The 6,307-nt window shown below is 43.1% G+C and overlaps 1 protein-coding gene across 3 annotated transcripts in view; it reads left to right on the top strand.

The window, feature by feature from the left end:
- The first annotated feature begins 4,167 nt into the window (after window positions 1-4,167).
- prr36a (proline rich 36a) overlaps window positions 4,168-6,307 on the top strand; it is a 29,596-nt gene continuing 27,456 nt past the window's right edge. For all 3 annotated transcript variants that reach the window (XR_003272622.1, XM_026170517.1, XM_026170515.1), the window contains exon 1: window positions 4,168-4,505. The gene's annotated coding sequence lies outside the window, so the exon portion shown is untranslated. The remainder of the gene's footprint in view (window positions 4,506-6,307) is intronic.

The raw sequence follows: 6,307 nt of genomic DNA, 5'->3' as shown, positions 1-6,307 counted from the left end.
TCCTATGTGGAGTTTGCATGTTCTGTCCAGGTTCTAAAGACTCGTGTTTTAGGTTGATTGGTGACTTTAAATTAGCTTTCGAGTAACTAATCAATGGTTTCATGTCTGTGTGTTAGCCCCGTGATAGACTGCAAGCAAGCAAGCAAGCAATTTATTTATATAGCACTTTCAGATCAGCCCCCAGCACAAAGTGCTGTACACTTGACATGCCAGAAATGATACATTGAACAAGTTAAAAAAAATAAATAAATAATATAAAATAAAGAAAAAATATTTTAAAAAATAAGATGATAATTAAAATGACATTTAAAATAATAAAATTGGCACAAATAGCAAAAACAATAATAAAATAGTATAAAATGATCATTAGAATTACATTTAAAACAATAAAGTCAGCACATTAGATTAAAACAATAAAATCAGGTTCAGACTATGTCATAAGCCAAGGAGTAAAAATGGGTTTTAATGATCTGTCCAAGGGGTACACTGGCTCTCACCCTATGACAGCCTATCATATGGGGATAGGCTCCACCCTTACTGTGACCCTGAATTCGATAAGTGGAAGAAAATGAAAAGATGGGTAATTCTTAAAAAAGATCTTCCAGAGAGGGTAGATTGCAATTCTTTTGTTAGAGAACACATGAGCTCATTTCCTGGTTGCTGAGCGTCCTAAGTAAGCTTTGGCAGCAGCTCATGTAGCCCATCTTTGCCTTCCACCCACTTAACCTAATATCATCATGCATTATGTAGCCAACCGCTCTGATGGTGCCTCGTGTTGGAGTGTGTAAGGCAGAAGGAAAGGTCCACAGTGTAATGTCTCTCATAAACATGGCCCATCCATCTTGTTGGATTAGAGGCTGTCACTATTTTCTTCCACTTGATGTGTGTGAATGTGTAGGACTACTTCACTCAGCACCTTTGATGTTCAGTGAAAGCCCAGAGGGAAAATCGTCTTTCCAAAAGCTTCTAATGGTCTCAGTTGTAGCAGTATGCTATTGTCAGGTGTGGTCCTTTTGTTGATCCCAGTTTGATGCCGCTTGTTCATTTGTGACTCGCCGTTTGAACTTCACAGGCTTTTAAATTAACAAAGCATCCCAGATCAAAAACGCAGGCCTGCAGCAGGAGCAGTGGCAGCGGCGAGGACCGTCTCCTTCCCCCTCATCTTACGCGCCGTGTCACTCAATCTGTATCAGCGCCTGAGTTCCGTTTGGTGTGTCAGCATGTGTGTCTCTGTGTGTGGGGGAGCTTTGTTTTGTGTGTGCAGCTGTCCTTACTGTGAGGTGTTTGGGGAGATGGGTGAGTGAAGACCACAGCAAAGAAGCAGATTTAAAAACAAGACAGTGTGTGCATAAAAGCCTTTCAAATTCTCAGTCTATCCTAATTCTGTTAAGGATTTTTTTTTTTTTTTAACCGCTGAGCCACACCCTTGTGTAACAACATTATGATCATCTGAAATGGATGAGCAGGATGTGTGGGGATAACAGCTTTTTTTCAGTCCTGTGAAATAATGATGGATTCCATTAGTTTTCAGTTCATGCAACTAAAAGATGGAGACTAAAAATCGTTTCGGTTTTTAGGTTTCAGTTTGCATAAAAAAAACAGGAAGTGAATAAATCTCCTTAACGCTTTCCTCCATAAACACAACATTGAACGACCTCTCCCGTGGCAAGTTTTGACACCTCAGTACAGATCAGTAAAGATTTGGTTTGATGACCATTAAAATAGTTTCCAAGGGCAGCTGCACAGAGAGAGATCACCTTTCCTAACCTCTGATGCATACCCAGTCGTTTTGTGTCATAATGAGGCAGAAATTATGACAGAAAGCACTCAGTTTAGAAAAGAGCTTCAAGGGTTACTTCTAGTAGGCTTTCAGAGGAGGCAACGAGTTAAAATAAGAATTAGTTAAACTTTTGGAGGAGCTTTGGGTTTTCCCCTCTCGCTCTGGCGCAGGGCCCCTTCCCGACTGGAAAGGATGACAGGCAGCTGATGAAACAACTGCCAGAGTCCTGAAAGGAGCAGGGATGGAGAGACACATGATTCACACACACTCTCTCTCTCTGTTTCTCAGTCTCCATCGAAGTGTAGTGAGAACTTGTACACCAGCGAGTCCAAGGCTGAGGATTTTTTTTGCTAAACCTTCATTCTTCCCCTTCACTCAGATTTCTCTCTTTACCCACGGCCTCTCTTTTTAAATAACCTCATTCTTTCTCCGTGCTCATAAGAGAAAACAACAGCTGATGTCAGCTGTCCAAACCCATTTTGCTCGTCTTTGTATCCTTCTGTCTTTTCAGTGTTTCACTGAGCCTGCAGCTGCAGCTCAAAGTCTCATTGTGATAAGAAAATAAAAGCATGCGTCTAAAACCTATTGTGGGTTCGTACCATAGGGCGGTGGACACTGTACCAAAGTGTGAGCACAGATAATTAACAATTTCAATCTCTTATTCGCTTTCTTTGGATATAACTATCCAAACCTGTTGTGCAGCTCTTGCAGTTCTTTGTCAGGAATTTTGGTTTTAAGTACAGATCGCAAACATGTGGGTGAAGGAATCTGAGGCAGAGAGTTTCAGTGGCGTTGTCCCCGCGGAGAAGCAGAGATTCTTGGAAAACTCCTGGTTGAATAAATCACCGCTGGCTCCTAATGAACTGTAGCTTGAATTTAAAAGGACAAAAACAACTCGTATTCTTCTTCTCCTTCTTTAAGCTGCTCCCATAGTAACAACAGCAGCTCGTCTCCTTCCTTCTCACCCTATCCCCACATCCTTCTCTGTCACATCGATGTCCTCTTCCCCTAAATCCTTGAATCTTCCCTGAGGTTTTCCTCTTTTCCTCCTGCTTTCCAGCTCCATGTTCAACATCCTTTCTCCAGTATATCCGCTTTCCCTCTTCTGTACATGTCCAAAGCGCTCGACCTGAGCTGTCCCTCTGATCTACTCATTTCTAATCCTGTCCATCCTGCTCACTCCCAGTTACTCCCATCTTTGTGTCAGGACTACCATCTTCAAACCGTACTTCATAGCAGGTCTCGATATCATCTTGTAAACCTTCCCTTTCACTCTTGCTGCTATTCTTCAGCCAGAAGCACTCCTGACACTAATTTTCACCCGATCCAACCTGCCTGCACTCTGTTCTTCACCTATCTCGTGCAATAATAGGGTGAAAATTACACAAAAATGTAAGCAAAATCAACAAGAGAATAGGAAAAAGTAAAGTAAAAGATTAATATTTCACAGAGGAGCTTCATGAGTAAAAATCTGGGGGTAAAAGATTTTCTCTATCCACAGTTGTGGGAAAAGATGATAAAACAAGGTAGAGGCATGCTGTGCATAAGGCCTATAAGAGGAGTTTAATCTGATATGGTTCCTGTTGTTTACTCTGTGCAGCAGCAGGATTAGGTCGTATCTACAAACTGGAGATACTCCATCTTGTTATCCTGGCTTAGGGAGGATGAAATTGGAAAAAGGACAAGGTTATCTCAGCTTGGTCAGAGCATGTGCTTGTGTTTTAAAAGATGTGTGTGTCTGCAGGACAAAGCAATGCTGTTGAAGCCACAAATTTGCAGGGGCTAAATTCTAGAGGTGGGCAGATTGATCCAAATATTGACAGTATCAATACCAACACTGGTATTGGTAGTGGATGATACTAGAGTGAAAGGATCGATACTTTGTTTCTCTCCTCTAAGTTCCGTATATAGCCTACTGAATGGTGTTATTTATTTATTAAAAATGAAAAAATGTATCTCAAACATGAATATATTTTATTTATCCCTATAGGACATTTAAAAAGAGGTTGACATAAAGTCCTTTAAAAACAGGCACATTTAAATTCCAGCCCACCCCCCTCAAAAAAACAAAAACGACCCTGAAAAGTGTGTGTGTGTGTGTGTGTGTGTGTGTGTGTGTGTGTGTGTGTGTGTGTGTGTGTGTGTGTAGCCTTAAAACGTGTTCACAACTTGCCAGTTGATTATGACTCATGTCATATGTCATGACACACTGTTATGTATTGGCAATACTGGCCCTGTATTTATTTGATATCGGATCGATACCAAAATTTGTAGCATCGCACAGCACTACTGAATTCCTCCCGGACCACCTTGATTTCCAATTTTAAAGTCACGCGCTCACACAGGGACACGGTTTGACTACCACGTCACTCCTGCTTTGCATAACCGCCGGGGCTCGCGCCTTTGATTGGGCCGGCGGTGGGATTTAATCTGCGTTTTCTTTTATGACCGCCACGCTTCGCCTTCAGTCTGCAGCCGGACTCCTCCGCCACTCCTCCCCTTCGGGTCCGTCCTTCATTAAGGGGAGCAGCCCGTCGCCTCCTGCCGCTGCTCAAACGTGAAGGGAAGGACACGAGGAGGGACGCCCGCCGCTGAACGCGCGGCTCTATTGTTAGTTCAGTAAAATATACGGCTTCGCCTGCATATTTAGTGCGTTTCGCGTCGTCTGAGGGGCAGAAAGGGGCCGACTGTTTGTTTCCTCGGGAGTCTTAACGACGGCTGAAAGGTAACGGACAATTTACTACGCTGTAACGTTTCTGCCGCGAGCGACATCATTCGAGTTAGGCTACATCTTTGCACAGTTTTCTGCTAAATTTAAAAATTACAGTTCTGCCTAGAAGGGCTCACCCTCTTTGTTTTATTTTAGCATCTCTTAAATGAAGAAAGCAGCGTTTGTTTTGAAGCCAGACGCCCTCTTTGTGGTGTGGAGTGGTCGGTGTGTAGCTTGATGGGATGATGGATGTGAAACGTTAGCACGGAGCTGGGCGGTGGTTCCGGTGTGCCGTTCTGTCTCGGGGTGAAATTTATCCCGATGTACGGTGCTCCAGGTTCTCTGTTTGACAGGGTCTCCGTTGGCATCAGATTCAGTTTACTCAGCAGCTTCACGCCAGCCTCCCTGGCGTACACACGCTATTGTTCTGCGAGGCAGAACGACGGGGCCCTCTGCTAATCGGTGTTATTAAAGCTCCCTTTGAGGCGTTTAAATCACCCAGAAACTCTAAACCAGACTATTGGGGAGGTAAAATTGGAACCAGGCGTGCAAAGTTGGATATGTGGGCATCTTGTGTTTTCTTTTCCTCATGTGGTGTATCTTTAGGCGTTCATCTGAGAATCTTACTTTGCCATTCATGCGTTAAGTTCCCCAGTCATTTTAAGCACCGTGCACCCTTTGTTTTCTTGGCACTGCCAGCTTAGTAGTTTCTTTCCAAGATTACCATCAAGGCCTGTTTTCATATTTGCATCTCTGCACATGGGGTGATCTCACTCTCCACCTGGCAAAGCAGTAAGTAAGGCAGACTATCAGAGGCACCGTCTGCAGATCTCAATGATAGAGCGATGCTGTTTATCCTTCAGGTTTTGGCTGTGAGTCTGCATTACATAATCACTGTGTTTTGGGGCTTGACTGGGTGTGGTGTGGCAGGGCTTTTGGAATCAGGACCAGTGACTGTCCCTGGCTTCAGAAATGTTATTTACATGCAGGCCCTTGCATTTGGGTGTGTGTTTCTTACTCCCAAACCCATTTCATCACTTGGATGTGACACAGGGTGTGGATGACACAGCCACATGACACCCACCCTTCTCTGTTTATTCTGACTGTCTGGCTAAGCTCTTAGAGGGTCATTACAGGTTCACTGCTGCTGTGTCCTACTTCAGAGGATGAATCTGGCAAAATCTGCACTTCTGCCCCATTTAAAAGGCTCATCGGAAACGAATGGAGAAATGCAGTCACCTTTTAACTGAATTTGAGTGACTTGGCTGGTGTATTTGTGCACTTCCTGGTCACAGATGTCGAGCATATGAAGATGCATCAGATATCTACTGTTTTAGCAGCATATGATGGAGTGTAGCTTTAAAGTTAAGTAAAAGGCTCTCATATTTTGCCAGCCTGTGAACTTGGACACAGCTGTGTTTGGTTGGGTTTTTTTTTTTTTTTTTTTTTTTTTTTCTCCCCTCATACTGTACAGCCACTTCCCCTGCCCACACCCCCGTTTCCTCTTCCTCTTCCCAAAGGTCAAAGCAACCGAGAAGAAGGGCTTGAAATAGTTTTCTCATTTCAGTGTCTTCTGTAACCTTAAACTTCAATGGCTGGATAAAGGGGGATTTATAAACAGGAATGTGCAAGTATTATGAACTCCTTTTTAAAATCCAAACTATCAGTAGCACATGAAACATTTTTACATTATTAGTACAAGAACTTAAAAAAAAAAACCCCAAAACAAACTACTATGTTGAATCGGAGGAATTGATTTAAGCATTTGCTTCAAGTTCTCCGCACATCCTTAAGCCCTGGTATGCTTGGCTTGTAAA

The sequence above is a fragment of the Astatotilapia calliptera genome, chromosome 6 (assembly GCF_900246225.1).
Source record: "Astatotilapia calliptera chromosome 6, fAstCal1.2, whole genome shotgun sequence".
NCBI classification, from domain to species: domain Eukaryota; kingdom Metazoa; phylum Chordata; class Actinopteri; order Cichliformes; family Cichlidae; genus Astatotilapia; species Astatotilapia calliptera.
The sequence above is the reverse complement of the archived record's forward strand: the minus strand, read 5'-3'. Positions and strand labels throughout refer to the sequence as shown.